The sequence below is a fragment of the Terrapene carolina genome, unplaced genomic scaffold (genome assembly GCF_002925995.2).
Source record: "Terrapene carolina triunguis isolate 2854851 unplaced genomic scaffold, T_m_triunguis-2.0 Scaffold374, whole genome shotgun sequence".
Classification (NCBI taxonomy): domain Eukaryota; kingdom Metazoa; phylum Chordata; order Testudines; family Emydidae; genus Terrapene; species Terrapene triunguis.
The window spans coordinates 1,034,758-1,056,273 of record NW_020664725.1 but is presented as its reverse complement, the minus strand read 5'-3'; the positions used below and the strand labels follow the sequence as shown (position 1 = coordinate 1,056,273).

General features: G+C 50.4%; 1 protein-coding gene and 1 long non-coding RNA gene across 4 annotated transcripts in view; one reads left to right on the top strand and one right to left on the bottom strand.

Annotated features, from left to right (window-relative positions):
- Nucleotides 1–1,605: 1,605 nt before the first annotated feature.
- Nucleotides 1,606–20,112, bottom strand: LOC113407775. Its single transcript, XR_003370102.2, has 3 exons — nucleotides 20,019–20,112; nucleotides 4,223–4,543; nucleotides 1,606–2,827 (listed from the first exon to the last, which is right to left on the bottom strand). It is a non-coding gene; the product is annotated as an uncharacterized LOC113407775 (long non-coding RNA).
- PKNOX2 (PBX/knotted 1 homeobox 2) overlaps nucleotides 19,625–21,516 on the top strand; it is a 676,497-nt gene continuing 674,605 nt past the window's right edge. For 2 of the 3 annotated variants that reach the window (XM_026657861.2, XM_026657857.2), the window contains exon 1: nucleotides 19,652–19,975. The gene's annotated coding sequence lies outside the window, so the exon portion shown is untranslated. Of the gene's footprint in view, nucleotides 19,976–21,516 lie in introns of all 3 variants that reach the window. The other variant, XM_026657858.1, reaches the window with a different exon arrangement.

Below are 21,516 nucleotides of genomic sequence, written 5' to 3'. Positions count from 1 at the left end.
CCAGCCCCCTCCCCTTACACCACAGGGACAGTGCCAACTTTACTGCCATGCCCATAACCCCTCCCGCAGCTCTAGGTCTCCTGCACTTCTCCTCCACACCCAAGAAAGCTTCAGCCCACTCATTGCTCCCTGGACAGCTCTGGCCTTTTTCATGTCCCAAATCTTTTTGGGTTTATTAACACAGCCCCTTGTGAGATGCCGGCATTTGGATATCCCCATTTACTGACAGGAACTGAGGCACAGAGACAAAGGCCACCTCACGACTTGTGCCTCCAAGGACTGTGCTTGATACAATTTGCTCCATATCACTCAGAGTGCGTGGCAGACCAGCCCTAGAACCCACTTCTTGTGGTCCTAGTGTGTGTCCCTTCACCACAGGTCTATCTTCTCATTCGCTACACACCCATTTCAATGTGTTCAAGTATTGCTAGGCAAAACTGTCTCTGCTTAACATAGAGCAGCATGGAGGTGGTCACGTAGGAATAGCTCCATTGTCCAGATAACACAGCTAAGCACATAAATTCGGCTTATCCTTTCAGAGAGACAGGGTGGATAAGAATTGGTGCTGCTATGTGAGGGTGTGACGTTCCCCTCTGGTGTGATCTGGACCAGTGATCTGCTAGGTCACTCCAATCCTTGACTCTGGGAGCCAGCCTTACCCTGTTCTGCTGTGAGAACCCCCGCTCCTGGGCTGTTCACGCACAGCCTCTGGCATGTAAACTGCTCCTTGGATTGTGCAATTGAATGACACTAGCCAATATCTCCGGTCCCAGACACAACCCTAGGAACCTCTGTCTTGCAGTGTCCAGTCATGCCAGCTGGACGCTGCAAGCTTATATGAGTTCGTCAATTTAACAAAGACCTTGATATGTACCAGGCTTGTTATCCCAAGGAGAGTCTCTGACAGGCTTCAAACCAAACGCACTGCTTCAGATAGAATAAACAAACAGATTTTAAGTGATTATAAGTCAAAGCATAACAAGTCAGATTTGGTCAAATGAAATAAAAAGAAAACGCATCCTAAGCTGATCTTAACACTTTTAATGTCCTTACAAACTTAGATGCGTCTCACCACAAGCTGGCTGATTGCTCTTCAGCCAGGCTCTCCCCTTTGATCAGCGCTTCAGTCGCTGGGTGGTGGTGTCTGCAGATGGAGGTGGAAGAGAGAGAACATGGCAAAATGTCTTTCCCTTTTATCATGTTCTTTCTTCCCTCTTGGCTTTGCCCCCACCCTTCAGAGTCAGGTGAGCATTACCTCATTGCAGTTCCAAACTGACCGAAAGAAGGAGGGTGACTCCCTCGAGAGTCTAACAGATTCTTTTATTGCTGCCTAGGCCAGTGTCCTTTGTTCCTGTGAGGCTGCGCTGGGTTTGTCCCATCCATGCCCTGATGAGGTGTGAACTGCCCCTCTGCTCTTGAAGAGCTTTTGCCTGGGCTTGCTTTAAGCCATGAGGATTCATTTTCAGTCTCAACTATATTCATGAAATTATAACATTACTATAACATCACTCTAACAATTATTATAACATCAATATAACAACCATGCTCAGTGCATCATGAGCCTTCCGAAGACACCTGACATGACAAATTTTGCATTGGATACCACACAATCATTTTACAAGGATGAACATGGGGGTGCTGGGTGTTCCCCCGAGGTACAGAGCATCACAGAAAGACCTTGGCTCTCCTAGGAGTGACTTCATGGACCGTCTCTCAGGCCCTCAACATAAGTTCAGGCTGATTTGACAATTTGCATCCTCTCAAATCTGACAAAATTTGGTTTTAAAAATAAACTTCATTACAACCTTAATTAGCAGAACAGAAATTCCATCACTTAGAACCACAGCATCCCCATCACGGATCAGCAACTGAGTTTGAACACAAGGCCTTCCCAGCTGAATGCCTTCTCTTAACCACTTGAACTAACACACTTTTCAAGTGGGCTGCATAGCCATTTAATGACCAAGGATGGTGAGAAATCAGAATTCTTGGGTTCTGTTCCTGGATCTGGAAGGGAAACATTTCTATTGATTTCAGCAGTGGCTAGAAAACATATACAGTGAACAACTTTGTGGCAAAAGACTGTGTTAGCATTCAAGTGACTTGGGTCTATACTATTGGAGAGTTGAGTTCTAATCCCAGTTCTACCTGATGTGACCTTGTGCAATCTCAGTTAGCTTAAATGTAGAACTGGAGAAATGATAGTTGTCTGCTCCTAGCATAATGAACCTTTGGCAAAAATAAGGGTTGTAAAACATGCAGCTATATTAATAGCAGTCAGCAGCAGAGGAGATTTGGGCCATGTGTACACTACAAAATTATGTAGACCTAAATTATGCTGGCACAAAGCTGCTGCAGTTATTACATTGCTTCTGTGTGTCCACATTATGCTCCTTGTGTCGGCAGTGCGCATTCTCACTAGGAGCGCTTGTATTGATGCAGAGAGCAGTGAACTGTGGGTAGCTGTCCCATTGTGCAACTTGCCGCCATGTAGCGCAGGGTGTTTTGAGAAGGTTTTGCAATGCTTCGTGGGGCTGAAACGAATCACACAGGGTGTCTGGTAGCATGGGTTCAACTTCCTACAATGCAGTGTTCTCTATCTCATAATTTCATCTGCATCCCATGATATTTTGTGTCCTTTTCAAAATCACCTGCACAAACCTGAACGTCCCTCCTCACGGTCTGCCATCTGTGACAGAAGCATAGATCTTGCACAGCTCTGCACTATTGTGATGAGTGTTGCGCGCATATCCACCTGATCCTCCGGTATTTGCAGAGCCGCAAGAGGAGCCACAGGGAACGTGATGATTCTCTGGAGGCTAGCTTGCTGTGGGACATAAAAAGAAACAAATCAAAGGTGTTGGTGGCATTCACAGAGCAGCTTCAGACAGTAGAGTGCCAGTTTTGAGCCCAAGACACAAGCACTGACTGGTGGGATCGCATTGTCATGCAGGTTTGTGATGACGAGGAGTGGATGCAGAACTTTCAGACGAACAAGGCCACATTCCTGGATCTGTGCACCAGACTCGCCCCAGACCTCCAGCACAGGGACACCAGACTGAGAGCTGCACTGACAGTGAAGAAACCAGTGGTGATCACACTGTGGAAACTTGCAACACCAGATTCTTACTGATCTCTTGCGAGTCAATTAGAGTTGGGAAATCCAGCACAGGGGCTGTTGTTATGCAAGTGTGCAGGGCCATTAATCGCCTCCTGCTATGAAGGACTGAGACTCTGAGCAGTGTGCAGGACATAATGGATGGTTTGCAGCAATGAGGTTCCCAAACTGTGGCGGGGTGATGGATGGCATGCACATCCAATTTTGACACTAGACCACCTTGCCGCTGAGTACATCAACAGAAAGGGCTACTTTTCTATGGTAATGCAAGTGCTGGTGGATTGCCAGGGATGCTTTACTGACATCAATGTAGGCCAGTCAGGGAAGGTGCATGACACACGCATCTTTAAGAACACAGGCAAGGACTTTCTTTCCTGACTTTCTTTCCCGATGTTGAAATGCCAGTAGTTATCGTGGGAGACTCAGCCTACCCCTTGCTCTCATGGCTTATGAAGCCACACACCAGCCATCTCGACTGCACCAAAATGCACTTCAACTACAGGCTGAGCAGATGCAGAATGATAGTTGAAAGTGCCTTTGGTCATTTGACTGGTCGCTGGTGCTTTCTGCTCATGAAACTGGACCTCAGTGGAAAAAAAAAATTCCAATCGTTATAGCTACCTGCTGTGTCCTCCATAATATCTGTGAAGCAACGGGGGGAAACTTCCACAGTGGAGGTAGAATGGCAGTCTGCTAATTTTGAGCAGTCAGATAAGCAGGGCTATAAGAAAAGCTCAACGAAGAGCTATACAACTCAGCGAGGTTTTGAAAGACCATTTTAATTGTGAGTCAGAGTAGTGTGTATTGCTGTAGTGTATACAACCTGTCCTTGCTCTTTTGAAGCCCTGTATGAACCCTTTGGTGGGTGCTGTGTGCGTGGTAATATAACATTACCAATGCACGTATTAAAATTGTCTGTGAATGATGCCAGCACCACCCAGCATATGTTGTGAACTAATAAAGAAGAATTATATTTCTAAAACCAGACTTTTATTGCATAACAATGCAAATAGAAAAACATTTATAACTTAATAAATTAGAAGGAAAAAAAACTTATGAAGGGGAAAGAACAATCATTTCCATTTCAGATACCTATACACTGACCTGTGAAAGACATGTGAAGCTGTGAATGTCTTTAATGTCCCAGAAGTGGAGGGGTAGGGGTAGTTCAGCAATGCCTGATGCCATGGGGAATGTTGCAGGGGTGTAGGGAGGTCCTGATATGCAGTTCTCTATGGGCTGCAGAGAGAGGTTTAGCATGGGATTGTTGAACCTGCAGGTCCACCAGAGTCTGACTGCAGCATGTCTGTCTGCTGCCTGAGATGTACAAGCATCTCCTGCTGCACATTCCTCTCCTTTTCCGGCGCCTTTCTCCTCTCCGCTCTGTCCCTGTCCATGTTGTCTGCAAGGATGATCCTCCAAGTCCTGTGGATAATGGTGCCAGTATTCAGTTCAATTGCCCTATACACACTCATGCCCATGATCTACCCCCATCATTTCCCCCATTCGCCCCCCACCCCAGGGCTGTATTCACCATGGCTGGTGCTGTGAGTGCTCCTGTGCAGTATAGATCCCACGGAGAAATGAGACTGTAGTGCTTACAACTTGTGTGGATCAAGGGGAGTGAGTTCAGTATCCTAAGTTTAGATTGATCTTGAACACACTGAACTCTGTGTATTGTACCTTCAGCAGCTGTAAATGTGGCCTTGAGGGACTCTCCATCCGCACCAGTGGAATGGCTGAGCCAGAAAAGGAGGGAGGAAGAGGACTCGGGATGATATGTCCCAACAGATCCCCGGTTCCCTCAGCCTCTCCGCGTAAGTCACGTGCCTCAGCCCCCTAATCATTTTCGTTGCCCTCCGCTGGACTCTCTCCAATTTGTCCACATCCCTTCTGTAGTGGGGGGACCAAAACTGGACACAGTACTCCAGGTGTGGCCTCACCAGTGCTGAATAGAGGGTAATAATCACTTCCCTCGATCTGCTGGCAATGCTCCTACTAATATAGCCCAATATGCCATTGGCCTTCTTGGCAACAAGGGCACACTGCTCACTCATCTCCAGGTCCTTTTCTGCTGCTTAGCCAGTCGGTCCCCAGCCTGTAGAGGGGCATGGGATTCTTCCGTCCTAAGTGCAGGACTCTGCATTTGTCCTTGTTGAACCGCATCAGATTTCTTTGGCCAAATCCTCCAATTTGTCTAGGTCACTCTGGACCCTATCCCTACCCTCCATTGTATCTACCTCTCCCCCCAGCTTAGTGTCATCTGCAAACTTGCTGAGGGTGCAATTAATCCCATCATCCAGATCATTAATAGAGATGTTGAACAAAACCGGCCCCAGGACTGACCCCTGGGGCACTCCGCTTGATACCGGCTGCCAACTAGACATTGAGCCGTTGATCACTACCCGTTGAGTCCCACAATCTAGCCAGTTTTCTATCCATCTTATAGTCCATTCATCCAATCCATACTTTTTTAACTTGCTGAACATAGGAACATAAGAACGGCCATATTTTCTGTCTTGTTTTTCTTTAATCTGGAAAACTTGCAGTGTATGTTCTCACGTATCAAAAGGACACTGCTGAAGTGTTCCAAATAGCATTTTCAGGTGCCTAAATAACCCCTGGAATCACATTAAAGTTGCCACCCCCACCAAAATCTGAAATGGCACTCCTGACCTTGTCTTCCTTGTCTGTGCTCACGGCAGGGACCTCCGAGTGTCCACGGGGCTCTTGGTGTGTGGGTGTGGGGGGGGAGTTTGAGGATGGCTCTTTGTAAAAGCAGCAGGTCTGTAACTATGCACCAGAGCAACTTGTTAGTTGGTTAGCCTCCCTTGCCTTCTGGTATGCCTGAAGCAGCCCCTAGGCTTTCTCACGGTGTAGGAATGTGTTGCTCCCTAATCACAAGCCTTGAAGAACGGCAAACTGTTCCCTTGGCAACGAGGCAGGAATGACCTTGTCCTAGCGTATATGTTTGGAAAACTTATTGGCAACCTGACATCACCTTTGCAGCTGGTGTTCACGCGCTCAGGAGATGGGTTTGTAATCTCATGTGCATGTATACTGCCTGGCTTCTTCATGCGCAAAGAATGTAATCACTAAGAAGTGTTGTAAACAAAGTAAGGAGAGAATAAAAACCCCAGGAAAAGTTTTCCTGGGAGGCTTTTTGCAGGAGGCTTGTAAAGCTCTCTGGCTACCAACAAACCTGGTGTTCTGTTTCCTTTCCTGTGTCGTCACCACAGCTGGTGACCCCGACGTGATACCCCTCTACTCACCGGCTGGATATGCCGAGTGCACCCCACGGCTGTTTGCCGCCCCTTATTCGTGAGTATGGGGGGGGGACTCTCCAGTGCCCAGAGGGAGCACGCAAGAGAGTTACAAAAGATTATACGGCAGCGATCATGTGTCGCTGTCCCGGTCGCTCATATTGAGGACCTTCTAAGGGAAATAGATCGCCAGTGCCCCTGGTATCCTGACTGCGGGTCTTTACAGCTTTTTGATTGGATACGGATTGGAATCACCTTGTATTGTGAACCCCGTGCCCCAGTTCAGCACCTGCTGCTCTGGCAGCGTTGTAAGGAGGCGCTGGAGGGGTTCGGCCCCGACGGCCTTAAGCCGGTTTCCCCTTTGCCCCCAGGTGATGGGGCCCCCCCCTCCAACCCGCAGCTGACGCCCCCTGCGCCGCCGCCCGTGGCGGCGCCCCCCTGCCCACCGGTCAGGCGGGGGGGCGCTGACGCCGCGGCGGTGCAGCCAGCACGCGAGGCCGGTCTCTTGACCGGCGAAGAATCCAGCCGTGGGTTCGAGGCGTTCCCCGTCTCTAGGCGGGATAATGGAAACGGGGGGTGGGTAGTGGACTGGGAGGCTCTCCCCTACTCGGTTCTGCACGAGCTCCGGGGGATCTTGAAAGGTGTGTCAAACGGTTATCACTTACTCCCCCAAGATTGGAAAGACATGTGTCGCATGGTGCTGTCTCCCGCGCAATACGTTGTGTGGGACAGCGAGTACCAGCGAGAGGCGCTTGCGGCAGCAGCACATGGTGGGGGGGCTTATCTTGCTGAGCAGTTATATGGCACAGGGCAGTTTTCGGGCATCCCCGAGCAGGCGGTGGGCACGCCCCAGGTAGCTTTTCCCATCATTGGCCAGTGTGCCCGTCGCACGTTTCGCAGGGTCCCCGCTGCGGGCGAGTCCTCTAAGTCCTTTGACCCTGGCGGAGTTGCTGCAGGCGTGTGCTGATGTGGGCACTCAAACCCATCAGATGGCCCTGCTGGCAGCTGCCCTGCATAAGGGGCAGAAGCCTCAGGGAAATTGCTTTAATTGCCACCATCCATATTGATGATTAGGCGTACGGCCCTCCCCCTCCGTTGGCTCACTGACGAGCCCGTATGGGTTGCGCAGTGGCCGCTTTTCCCCAGAACATGTGCAGTGTGTATTGTAGCAGAGGTAAAGGAAATGCAAACCTACCAATATAGGTTGTGTTGTCTTGTTCAGATCACTGTGTGTTTGAAAGCAGGAGTTAGAAGTAAAAGGTAATCAAAAGTCTGGGAAAGTTAATTGTGACCCTTTTTAAGTAAGAATCTTTAAGCTGTGGATAGCTTTGGATCTGGAAGCAAGCCAGAAAGCATTTGTATTAATGCAATTTTCTAACTGATAAGGTAGAAGCCACTGAAACCTGGGCTGCCTATAAAACAAATACAAGGAAATATTTTAAGCAATGACTGACTGCCCAGAAGGGGTAGACCTCTGTTCTTTTGTTTTTCAAATCATCAGAGAAAACGGATGCCAGCTAAACAGCATTCAATGTACCATGCATTTATTGGCACAATAGGGATTATTTTTGTGTTTTATGGCAAAAATTGTTGTTAAGAATTGCATACCAACAGTCTTTGGAAACAAGGACATGGAAGGTTAACCCACTCCCCATATTGCCCATGGGATCCTTCTGGCTACCTCAAATTTCTAGCCAAAGGGCTGGGAAGGGAGAAAAGCAATTAGACACCTAAGGTTGTACCGAGTGAACTCCTCAAAAGTGGGTGTGCTTGTCCCGGTTTGTTGCTCCAAAGCTCTGTAATACAGTTATTTTACTGAAAGAGTGTATATGGCATACATTGAATAATAAGACTAATGTACTGTATAAAGGCAAGGTGTATGCGTTCATTGTTGGGAAAAAGTGTATAAGTAAAGAGTGCAAGTTTCCTTTGTAGGTTAAAAGAAGCTGAGAAAGGGAAAAGAGGAAAAAGCACAGAATGAGTTAATTGAGAGGAAAATACAGCTTGCAGGCTCATCCAAGGTCATAGCCAAAACTTGGCTGACCCCCAAGACAAGGGGGGGGGGGGCTTGAATGTGCCCGAGCAACAATGAAATTTGCAAAACACTGCCAAGCATTAATGAAATGTGTTAGGTCTCGCTTTCACAGGAAAAGAAGTGCTACTCAAAGACCCTAGCACCCCTGCCATTAATTGAAACAAGTAAACTGAGTCTATGTAAAGTCCATCAACGAAAGACTGCTTTGGCTCCATGCTGGAAAGGCCCTTTCCAAGTCCTGTTAACCACCAACACCGCTGTGAAGTGCCAAGGACTGACTGCCTGGACCCATGCTTCTCACTGCAAAAAGACCCTTCCACCTCGGGAAAACTTTCTAACTGATGATAAGCCTATTTCTCCTTCTAGTTCTGCTGTGCCGTCTGGACAGCAGGAAAAAGAAAAAAAAGACAAGGTGAAGTGCTAGTAACCTCTCCCTTGTCCACTGACAGACCTACTGTTGCTTTAGATTTTTCTAGAAGACACAAAACCATTACAGGGTGATGTGCTAGTAACCTCTCCCCTGTATGATGCTAAACCACACTGTTTCAGGAAAAGAGAAAAAGGAACATTTGCTTCATTGAAACCACAAAGTCCAGGAATTCCTGACTACAAGAAATATTAAGAACTGACCCTGGTGAAAAAAACAAAAAATTATACCCTGGCAGAAAGAAACTTGTGGGACCCATGCTTGAAAATGTGGTATTGATTGGATTTTGGGGTTTATTCTACAGGCTGCGCCCTGTGGTTTGGATAAGTCCCTCAGCATGTATTGCCCTCCCTAACTGGATTTTAAATGATAAGTACCAAAGGCAGCTTGTTGCCATTGCCCCTGCCATCTCCTCCATCACACTATTACCCCTGTAACACATCCAAATACAGACAATGACCCAGAAGTTGCTGACAGAGATGGTATTGAATATCACTAAGGCTGGGAAGGCATTGCAGTGGGATCTAGCATGTTCAGGCTTGGCCCACTGCCCTTACAGACACATCAGGAGTACCATCTGATCTGTGGCCATGGAAACATACTTGGAGACTTTCTGGGTGAAAGTGCAGACGTTCTCAATGCTCCTTCCAAGCATATGGACCGGTAAAGGGGATGTGGGCTCCCACATACCAAACCCTGCCGGGTCCATGGGGAGGATGCATGTGGAATTGAGTAATTCACCAAGACATCTGGGAAATTAAACTACCTGGTATGCCCAGTTAATTTTAGTCAGTGCTCCTGGAATTACACCTGACAGGACATTTACTTTTTCAAGCTAATAATAGCTGTGTGTATGTTAATGACACCACATTACAAGACATCTGGGTCCACCTGGCAAAAGTATTAAATCAATCTGATTTCTGCCTGGCCGTTGTCCCGGAAATGCAAGGTCTGTTAAGTACTTGCCTTGTTCCTGTCTGCAAACCACCCAGCAACATCTGGGGTGTGAAACAGTGAAAGAAATGTGTTGTTTTAAGCTTACTGATAATAGTAATTGCATGCAATAGCAAATTAATATGCTGAGATGTTATGTTTAAACTATCCGCCAGGACGTTTTTCCTCCTTGGTGGAATTATATTTAGTCATAGCCACCCTTAGAGTGGATAAAGACCCTTTTATAGTATGGGGTCTTAGTTTTGATTTTTGGCGTTTTGCTTTGCTGCTTTAATGTTTATCCAATCTAGTGGTATTGTGTATACTACCCTGCGAAGGTGCTGTCTAAACACCGCATATAAAATAAAATAGGGGGGGATGTAGGAATGTGTTGCTCCCTAATCACAAGCCTTGAAGAACGGCAAACTGTTCCCTTGGCAACGAGGCAGGAATGACCTTGTCCTAGCGTATATGTTTGGAAAACTTATTGGCAACCTGACATCACCTTTGCAGCTGGTGTTCACGCGCTCAGGAGATGGGTTTGTAATCTCATGTGCATGTATACTGCCTGGCTTCTTCATGCGCAAAGAATGTAATCACTAAGAAGTGTTGTAAACAAAGTAAGGAGAGAATAAAAACCCCAGGAAAAGTTTTCCTGGGAGGCTTTTTGCAGGAGGCTTGTAAAGCTCTCTGGCTACCAACAAACCTGGTGTTCTGTTTCCTTTCCTGTGTCGTCACCACATCACGGCACTGCTGCATCCCTCCTATAGCCCTTGTACTTCCATGACCCAAGCGATCTGCTTGTAGATGTTGATGTTTCTATGCCTGGATCGGAGCTGTGCCTTGCAGACCCAGGAGATCCACCATGTCCGGTGTACTCCAGGCAGGAGTGCGTCTGCAGCGTGTAGCCAGCATGGTTAGCAGGGCAGTTGCCAGGCATGCTCTAGAGTTGCTAGGTGTGCTCTCCAAGCTGGGCAACCAGGACATAGAATTTCAAAAATGCAGGGCTTTAAAGGGGAGGAGCAGTTCCCTGGCCGCTGGGCAATGGAGTTCACAATGGTGACCAGAGCAGTCAGGGTGGAGACACCTCCTGGAGACCACTAACAGTTGATGTAAGTAACACAGGGTCTACACTGACACTGCATTGACTTAACTACGTCGACCTTGACTCTACACTACTCGGGGACGTGGTGTTATTAAGACAGCGTAATGGGGCAATTACAGTGGCCAGAGCTGTAGATGTAGATGAAGTGTAAATGCATACACAGTTAAGTCAATGTAAGCTGTCTTGTGTTGACTTAACTGTTTAGAGTAGGCCAGGCCTTGGCTCCTGATCTCAAGGCTCCCAGCCTATTTCATCTTCTTCTAGGCTAAAGGGTATATTTTGTAGGGGAGGATCCCGCTAACCCTCCCGCCCCCTGCACAACTCTGACCAGGAGTCTGTGCACAATGCTGGTGTTCCATGAAGGGATCACAGTGGTCCAGCACACCAGGAATACAACCAGGGCCGGTGCTACCATTTAGGCAAACTAGGCGGTTGCCTAGGGCGCCAAGATTTGGGGGGCGCCAAAAAGCAGTGCCCCCAATTTTTTTTTACATCGTTCCTATGCCCCCTCCCCGAGCGCGCGGTTGCAGCTCCACTTCTCCCGTCTTCCAGGCTTGCAGCGCCAATCAGCTGTTTGGCGCCGCAAGCCTGGGAGGTGAGGAGAATTAGAGGGGGGGAGGAGGCGGAGCAGAGGTGAGCTGGGGTGGGGAGCTGCCGCGGGGGTGCCTCGGGGTGGGGAGCTGCCGCAGGGCTCCCCACCCCAGCTCACCTCTGCTGTGCCCCCTCCCCGAGCACGCCGTCGCTGCACCACTTCTCCCAGGCTTGTGGCGCCAATCAGCTGTTTGGCGCCGCAAGCCTGGGAGGGGAGGAGAATTAGAGCGGGGGCGGCGTGCTCGGAGAAGAGGTGGAGCAGAGGTGAGTTGGGGTGAGGAGCTCCTGCGGGGGGGGGCGCCCCGGGGCAGGGGGGGGGAAAGCGGCCGCGGGGGGGGGGGGCAGGGGGGGGGGGGGGGGGGGGGCTGCCGCCGGGCCTGGGGGGGGGGAAGGGCGCAAGGTGGAAGTTTCGCCTAGGGCGCCAAACTTCCTTGCACCGGCCCTGAATACAACTTTTCCAGTTGTCAGTGTTGTGTTCTCTCTCTCTCTCTCTCTCTCTCTCTCTCTCTCTGTATAATTAGGGCTGTAAATTAATCACAGTTAACACAAGCAAATAATGAAAACAAATTAATTAGATTTTTAAAATAGTTGCGATTAATCGCAGTTTTATGTGTTACTTTGAAAGCAAACAACTGCAGTGTCCGTGCAGCAGCGCTCAGGTGTGCTGTGACTCCAGGATAGCTGTGATGGCTCATGGATGTCCAGTGATCACCAGTCAAAGCAACAGCTAGTGCATTTTTCAGAAGCTCCAACTTTGTAGTTTTCTCATTGTGATATAGGTCCTGATGCAATGCTCCTCCAGAGAGCAAAGTATATGACTGATTGGAAGATGCAATTTGAATAACATCTCTTAGCCCTCTGTCATTTACAATGTTGAGTGGTCTGCAGTGATAGCTATCCACTTTGCAATAGCATTGGTTAACCTGTTGTACTTTGTTTGATCCATTGGCTTGAAGCGACCCTGAAACTCTGTAAGCGTACTCTGTCGCGGCTGGTGGGATTCATTTGCTGCTGGTGGGTTACCTGTAGCACAAGAACTGGAGGTGAAAGCATGTTTAGCGCATAGGTGGTACTGCAGACTTGAACTACATCGGTGGTACTGGAGCTCAGCCTCGCAATAGCTACCAGATAATCATCTTTTTATCCAGAGAACCATCCGTAAGTTTTTTAAAAATAGACTTCCCATTCAAAAGACCTGAACTTTTGCTGCTTTGCTCCATTAACTTTTTCTGATATTTAATCACTCCAGATCATGATTTTTACAGTAGAACTGTACCAATGTCCGCCAAGCAATGAAGTACAGTAAGTTAAGAGGCTCAAAACAGAAGTGTGCAATTAACACTTGTTGAAAAATAATGCATTAATTTGTTTTGAGTTAATCATTTGCATTAACTGCTATTAATTGACACCCCCCCCCCAAAAAAAATTCTACATTTGTAAGTTGTACTTTCACAATAAAGATTGCACTACAGAACTCGTATCAGGTGAATTGAAAAATATTATCTTTTCTTTAGCTTTTTTACAGTACAAATATTTGTAATAAAAATAATAATATAAAGTGAGCACTGTACACTTTGTATTCTGTTTGTAATTGAAATCAATATATTTGAAAATGTAGAAAAACATGCAAAAATATTTATAATAAATTTAAATTGGTATTGTATTATTGTTTAACAGTGTGGTTAAAACTACAATTAATTGCAACGATTTTTTAAATCTTTTGATTAATAATTATTTTTTTAAAACCATTTGACAGCCCTGAGATATAATATGGTGTTTGCAAGCTGATAGGGAATGTTTTATTGAGCCCAAATCATTAATATTGTTACTTGATCTGGGGCAGGGAGGGCTCCTAGTTTATATATAAGTATGCACAAAAATCTATGTTAAAAGAATGCTGAGTTTCCAAAGTCAAACACTCAGAAGTTAGCAAATACCAGAATTAAGTTTGCCTGTGCAACCTTAATTTGGTTCCCCCTGTGCATACGCATTATGGTACAGTCTTTAATTATAGAATCAGATAATGTTTTTCCCACAGGATGCCTGCCTCACTCAATGCACAGGATAGACAGTGCTCACTGAATGAGTAGTTATTCAGTAATTTTTATCCTCATCATTCAATCTGTGGCCCCAGGCCTTACTTACTGCACACCAATCAAACCCTGCACTGATTGCAAAATTAATATCCTCCTGGGATTTTTATGAGGTTTATCACTGATATGAGTGCTTCACAAACATTAATGAATTATCTTCTCAACCCCCTTGTGAAGAAAGGTGATAGTGCCCATTTTACAGATGGGTAACTGAGTCACGGAGAGATTGAGACCAAAATTGTGAAAAATATCCAGTAATTTTAGATGCCCAATTTGAGACACCTACGACCTGACTCTTCAGAGTACTTAGCACTTTATATGTTCAAAGCCCAGCTCCCATTGACTTCCCTTGTAGCTGGGGTAGGGTCTTGGAGGAAGGGGTGGAGTGGGGGCAGGGCCTGGGGCGGAGCGGGGTGGAGCAGCCCCCGGACACTTGGTAAGTCGGCACCTAGGGGCAGAGGTCCTATAAACAACAGCCTCCTTGACTATCCAACCCTGATTTGCTCCCAGAGCACTGCCCATCTTGTACACTGACTGAGGTAGGGGTCCTTTGGAAAAAATACTCTGAGATCATGTAATTAAAGACTATATCATAATGTATGTGCGCAAGGGAGCTGAATTAAAGTTGCACAGGCAACTTTAATTTTGCATTTCCTACATTTTGAGTGTTTGACTTTGCATCCTTAATGTCCTTTTAATGTAATTTCTTACGTTTATTTTTTAAAGGGAATTCTCTCATGTGGCATCTAAATGACTTTAAGACTTTGTAACATGGCCAAAACACTGTATTCTTCCCTCACATCATTCCTGGAAACAGTGGAGCCATTTTAGCTAAAACTTTTTTCTACCTGAGGAACATTGCAGCCTGAATGGTTAAAATTTGGCAAAGTTAAAATCAACTGAAAAAGGTTCTTACAATGGAAGGTGTTAGGCAACCTTAATTTATAGGCAACTTCTAGCTCTGCCTACAATCCTTCTGAACTATTTGAGAATACAGTAACTTCTCGCTTAATGTTGTAGTTATGTTCCTGAAAAATGTGACTTTAAGCGAAATGATGCTAAGCGAATCCAATTTCCCCATAAGAATTAATGTAAATGGGGGGGGGGTTAGGTTCCAGGGAAATTTTTTTCACCAGACAAAAAAAGATAGATAGATATACACAAAATATAAGTTGTAAACAAACAATTTAATACTGTACACAGCAATGATGATTGTGAAACTTGGTTGAGGTGGTGAAGTTAGAGGGTGGAAGAGGGTGGGATATTTCCCAGGGAATGCCTTACTGCTAAATGATGAACTAGCATTTGGCTGAGCCCTCAAGGGTTAACGCATTGTTGTTAATGTAGCCTCACACTCTACAGGGCAGCATGAATGGAGGGAGGGGAGACAGCATGGCAGACAGAGACAGAGAGACACACTATGTGTGTGGGAGAGAGAGAGAGAGAGATGCGCATTGCCCCTTTAAGTACGCTGACATCACTCTAAGTACATTGCCTTTAAAAAGGAAGTTGAGACAGCAGCTGTGGCCAGCAAGCTCTCTCCATCCTGAGCCCTGTCCTGTCCCCACCCTGCTCTATATGGAGAAGGGATAAGCAGGGGGCAGGAGTAGGGGGAGGGGGGCACCCTGACATTAGCTCCCCTCTTCTAGGGTTACCATATTTAAACATTAAAAAAGAGGACACTCCAGGGGGCCCTGGCCCCGCCCCAACTCTGCCCCTTCCCCGGCCCAACTCCGCCCCCTCCCGTGAGCGCCCCGCATTCCTCCTCCTCCCTCCCAGCCATGCGAAACAGCTGCCCGAGCGCTACCGGCTTCACGGTTTGCCGGGCAGCCCCCAGACCTCCAGACCCTGCGCCCCTGGCCGGGCGCTTCCCCTCCTGGGCTCCGGCTGCGCTCGGTACATGAAAAACTCCCATTAAAATCAATGTGAATTTTGGGTACAAGAAATGAAAGATCAAGCCACAATTAAGGTGAGCCAGACAAAAATACAGGAGTGTGGATTTGTGTGAGGAGAAGAGGCTGTGAGAGGAAAAGCCTAGAGCTTGCATTCAGGCTGTCTACACTGCAATTTTATAACCCCATAGCAGAAGCCTGAGTCAGTTGACAGGCCAGCAAGGGGTGTTTAACTGCAGTGTAGACATACCCTGTGTATACTGTACCTTTCTTTGGATGCTGGTTTTATCATTTTCTTCTTTGCTGGTTTAGAAAAAAATAGCACCCAGACTTAATTTAGAACTATTCCTCAGGTAGACAAAGTAGTTCAGTTTTACAGTAATGAAAAGAGGACCCAATGCTTTACTTTTCAGAGGTTCTCAAATCTCTGGTTCTATACTGGCATATCATAGAAAATCCTGAAAGAAACATTTACACCTTATAAGAAGAGTTGGGGTGGTGGTGGTGGAATCAAAAGAATCTTTTGCAGTCTGTCCAAATTCAAGGTATACTAACAATCCTTCAATGCCACATAAAAATATAGAAAAAGCTACATAAGCCCCGACTTCTTGCCTGGAATCTTGTGCAGTCACTTTTATCTGTACAAAACAACAAACCAAATCAGAATCTTCCACAGACCCTTGTTGGTGGCAGCTGGCAGTGTTTTACATCTACTTTGCAGAAGAAGCTTAAATGACTACCCCAAGTGTAAGGCACTCATACCCTCTGTAGATACAGAGGTCAAATTCTACGAACATGCAATCCACACTGAAGTCTAAGAAGTTCATGCATTTGTAACCAAGAGCAGTATTCCTTCTTTGATATTTACCAGGCCTGGGTAAATAGTCGGAAACAAATATGTGTTAAATAATTTAATTAAAAAGCTGCAAAATCGTTCAAATAAATAATGCGATAGATATTATTATTCAGTCGGCACTACTAGTGCGGGGTGAGGGGATTTTGTATTTATTAAAAAACATGCCTAGTGCAACCTCTGCATCACTTTACACTGGATTTGTGTCAGTTTTGTTATTGTTTTAAAAATAACTCTATCACAGATGCCTCTCTCTATTTAATAGACTTCACAATCAATCAGTAACACTTCTGAAATTAACACTTTTGACCTGTGAATAAAACTCTCTAGTTTATCTATTTTTGTTGCTCCTTGGAGGAGCAAATCCTGGAATAATTTTGTTTAAAGGAAGGGCAGAAGAGAGAAGTTATCATCTCCCTTCTGTAGTTTTTAATGGACTGATTTCTCTTTTACAATTCCAATATATTATTTTGCACGCAGCAGAGTGTAAAATAATGCACTTCCTGTCAGTAAAGCGACTGGGGGTGGGTGTGTCAAACCTCAAATCTAGGGTGGGGGAGGGGAAGCATTTACAACATCTACACATAGGTGCTGGAACTAGGGGTGCAGCTGCACAGGCTTGCTTAAAGTGGTTTCCATCGGGGCCCTGGAACAATGTGTATAGTGGGGGTGCTGAGAGCCATGGAACCAAACTGTAACCACTGGATATGATGGAAACCACTTCAAGCCAGGGGGTGCAGGACCCGTAGTTCCAGGGCCTATGGTTTTCCATTATATCCAGGGCTCTCAGTACCCCCAATGTACACATGGTTCCAGCTCACCCACATCTAGGGGTTGGGATGAGATTTTTAAAATTCCCTTTGAAAGGAGTAAATAGGAAACCAAACAAAAGGGTTGGGGAGCTTGAGCCCCTAGCACTGCGCTGTCCTGCTGCTAACGCGTTTTCCAGTCCCAGCCCAGGGGGTCTCCCAACCCGGCCGCTGTTTGGCGGGTACGGGGAGTGCGTGAGCTGAGCGCCCCGGGACAAGAGGGCCCGGGCTGGCCTGGCTCAGCCCAGTGTCTCTGCGATGGGCTGGCTCGGGATGGGGCGGGGGACGGACGCCGCCGCGCTGCTCGGAGCACGCCGGTAGCGGCGGCCCAGGCCGGCCCGCTAGAGGGAGCCAGGCGGGAGCCGGCGCGGGGCGGGGGCCGGGCCGGGCGGGGCCGTGACGCGCGGCGGCGGGCGGTGAGTATAGGCTGCGCGGCCCGGCCGGTGTCAGTGTGATGAAGATTGGCGTGCAGGTAAGCTGTCATTCAGCGCGGCCAGCGCGCACCCAGGGGCGGGCAGAGCCGGGCAGGGACCCGGCTGCGGGCAGGGGATGCTAGCGAGGGAGCCGGCCGCGCTGCGAGGCAGGGCAGCGGCGCTGCAGGGCAGGCACGGGCGGGGGGAAAGGGCAGACGGTGATGGGTAACCCCGCATGTGGGGCTGGCGGGTGCTGTGCAGGGGCAGAAGGCGGGTGCGGTCTGGGTGGGGGCAGGGGGTGCGAGGTCGGCCCGGGCTCGAGGGGCAGGGGGTGCGGCGGGGTAGGTGAGCTGTGCAGGGCAGGGGGTGCGGGGTCGGAGGGGGCTGGAGAGGCAGGGGGTGCGGGGTCGGAGGGGGCTGGAGAGGCAGGGCATGCGGAGTCGGAGGGGGCTGGAGGGGCAGGGGGTGCGGGGTCGGTGAGCGGTGGAGTGCAGGGGGTGCGGGATTGGAGGGGGCTGGAGGAGCAGGTGGTGCGGGAAGGGCAGGGGGTGCGGGTCGGTGAGCGGTGGAGGGCAGGGGCCCGGGGGCGCGGGGTCGGAGGGGGCTGAAGGGGCAAGGGGTGCGGGGTCGGAGAGGACTGGGGGTGCGGGGTCGGTGGAGGGCAGGGGGTGCGGGGTCGGAGGGGGCTGGAAGGGCAGGGGGTGCGGGGCGGGTGAGGCGCGCGGCAGGAGCGGTCGCTGGCGGAGGGGCATAGGGCAGGACCGGCTCTTTCTGCACTTGACTCCCTCCCCGTGGCTGCAGGAAGCTCCGGGCCGGGTTTCGCTGCCGGCAGCTGGGCAGGCTGCGCCGTGGGGCCCGGCTCCCTTCGCGGGCCAGGCTGGGGAGTAGCGGCGGGGCAATGCCTGGCGGAGCGGCGGTGATGGGGGCCGGCTAGGCATGCGGAGAGCAGGCTGCGGGAGGCGCAGCTCTGAACCCTGGCCTGGGAACCCGGGCAGCGGAGGATGGGCTGCCCGGAGCCGCAGCTCTGGGCCCGGGGGTGCGGAGTTTGTGCGGGTTGCGGGAGCGGGCTGAGGGGAGGGTTTCGGGGCAGCCCCGCCGCGCTGCGCTCCCAGTAATACCCCACTGCGATGGGCTGCGGACCCGGAGCTCCTGCGCCGGCGGCCCCCAAGGGGTCGGTCCGGGAGGGGAGAGCCCGGGGACCGGACAGGAACTGGGCCGACCCCGCTGTTCTCCCCGGGCGGCTCAGTCGCGGCTCGCTGCAGACTGGGCAGCCCCAGGCTGACGCGTCGCGGCTCCCCGCGGCTCTGCGCTCCTGCCCTAGTCACACGCGCCCCGGGGCTGGCACCGCTGCCCCCGGGAGCCCCGCTCACCCACCGGAGGGAAGGGGACCGGGTGCTGCCCGGACCAGCCCCAGCAGCGGGCTCCTGGCTCCAGCGGGCGAGGCTGCCCAGAGCTGGGCCGGGAGCCGAGGATAATCGCTGCGGCCGAAGCCCGGGCGGGCGGAGTGCAGCGGCAAGCCCGGCGCTCCTCGGGGACTGACGGGGCTCAGCAGCGCGCCGGGCAGGGAGATGCGGACTCGCCCGCACGGCGGCTGCTCCGGGCTCGATGCAAGCCAAAGCCCGCGGGAGCCGGGCTGGTGGCCGCCGCAGCGCCGCGTGTAGGGGCTGGCCGGGGAGCTCTACTGCGATGGTCTCCCTTGGCGAGCCTCCTGCGGGCTGCCCCGGGCACCGCGGGGCCGATCCCGGCGGCGGGCGCTGTGCGGAGCCCTGAGCGTGGGGCTGGCGGGGCTTGGGGCGCCGTGTGAGCGGGGTAGGCAGGGAGCAGCGCCTCTTGCCGGGCTGCCGGGGGCTCGGCGGCCCAGGCGGGGGGCGCGGACCCTGCCCTGCGGACACGCTGGTCTCTGTGGGCGAGAGGAGGAACCTCCGCCGGGCGCCGTCTCGCAGTCAGGCCCGTGTGGCTTGGGGCTCTCGGCTCGAGCGGTGCCGAGCTGAGCCCAGGCTGGCGCTACGCGCTGCGGACCGGCGGTAGCAGCCCGCTGTGCCTGCCCCGGACCCCGCTCTGCCCGCCGCGCCGCGCCGCGCCGGCTCGGTGGGGAGGGACTCGGAGCCCCTGGCGTGGAGCTGGTAGCTTTGTCCCGGCCGGTGTCTGGCTTGGGTGAGTGAAATCACTATTCCCGGGGCAGCAGCCACGTTAGTGCGAGCGTCCGAGGGGCCCGATCACCTTCTCCCGGGTGAGCGAGGGCAAAGCTCGGCCTAGTGTCCGCTCCCCGTCCCGGCTCCCCCAGAAACGCGCCAGTCAGGGGGATATTCGTAGTCTCGCTCTTTGTACCGTAGCTGCCAGAGCGCTCGGCTGCAAGGATTTGCCCGTCCCCTGGCACAGGAGCGGCTGCTGCCCTGCGCGTGCCTTGCCCGCCTGTCGCACCCACCCCAGCCGCGGTTCCCCGGTGAGTGCGAAGCCTGCCCACGCGGTGTTTGGCTGTAACTGACCCACTTGCGGGGAAGTTCGGCGGCAATGACTGTCCCAGCACACCAGGTGCAAGCCAGTGATGGGATCGGGAGAACCTCTGTCCTGGGAGTAGCAGATCCGACAGGCATGAAGTTCTGCCTAGATAACTTCCGCGGCCGTCAGGAGTGGGTGGGACTGGGCCGGCTTTGGCACTGGTGCTGTGCCCGTTCGGGCTAATGCGCGCTGGAGCCTGCGTGTTGGGTTTGAAAGTGCTTAGGGCCAAAGGGGAGAGAGGGCAGTTCAGTTGTGGTGTGCGGCTAGGCAACGCCAAGAGTGAACAAACAACGTGAATGGGGGAAAATAAATTAACTTTAACCATGGCTTCGGTTTTACTAATCTGTATGGGCTGAGAAGAACAGGGCCACCCAGAGGATTCAGGGGGCCTGGGGCAAAGCAGTTTTGGGGGCCCCTTCCATAAAAAAAAGTTGCAATATTATAGAATACTATATTCTCATGGGGGCCCCTGCGGGGTCTGGGGCAAATTGCCCCACTTGCCCCCCGAGAAGAAGAATCTTCCTCAAACAGGGCTAAGGCGAGAATAGATGGGATCAAGTGTCCTTCTACTAAACACACCTTTGCCTTTTCAAAACAGCTTTCTGCTTCTCAGAAGCTTTGTCTCCCCCATATTTCAGCCTACCCTGGGTTTTTGAATGACACTCTCGGGCTTTCTCTCAAGCGAAAGAGGCCGAGCAGCAGTGCAGTAGCAGTTTCTTTTCCACGCTGTGATGCACGGGGCTGCTGAGATATGTATAAGTGAGCGATGCAGTTGCTGGAGGTTCAGAGCCAGAAGGGATGTGCCTGGGACAGGAAGGAAAGTGTGTGGATTAAATGAAATGCAGAGCAGGTTCCAGGAAGAAGGAAGAGTGACTGGAGGAAGACAGGAAAAGGAATATGGAAAGTCCACAAAATCAAACCCACTGATAGACTTGCCCTTTGCCTGGTTTGCTCAAGCGCTTTTCGTTATCTTCCTGCAGATTGAATCGTGTGAGGGGCTGCCGTGCTTTGCTGAGAGCAAAGTTGTCAAAATATGTCACCTTGTGTACCGGAGAGAGTGCGAGTGTGAGACGGGCGGGGGACAGGCTACAGGACAACTCTTTGTTTGCCTGCTGGCGCCTTGTTCCCATTGTTCCGGCAGTGCTGGGCTAAGGACCTCAGCGCCAGACTCTCTGGATTCTGTTTTGAAATGAACCTTTTAAAATCGATTTGACGATTCTGTGCACACAGGGCCCTTGGCAGGTAATTAGGAATGATGGTTGGTTTAGGTGCTAGTCCTGGATTCACAACTGTGTTGATCATGGGGCTTATTCGGTATGTTACATACCAGTTGAACTGACCTAGAATATTATAATGATGCAATATTCAAAATCTTGCCCTTTCGCTTGCAAGCCTGTGTTAGCAAGTGTGAATGGGAGGCATTTGTGGAAATCTCTGGAAGAACTGGATTTACTGCTTTGGTGCTGTCTCTGAAGTCTCACTTCA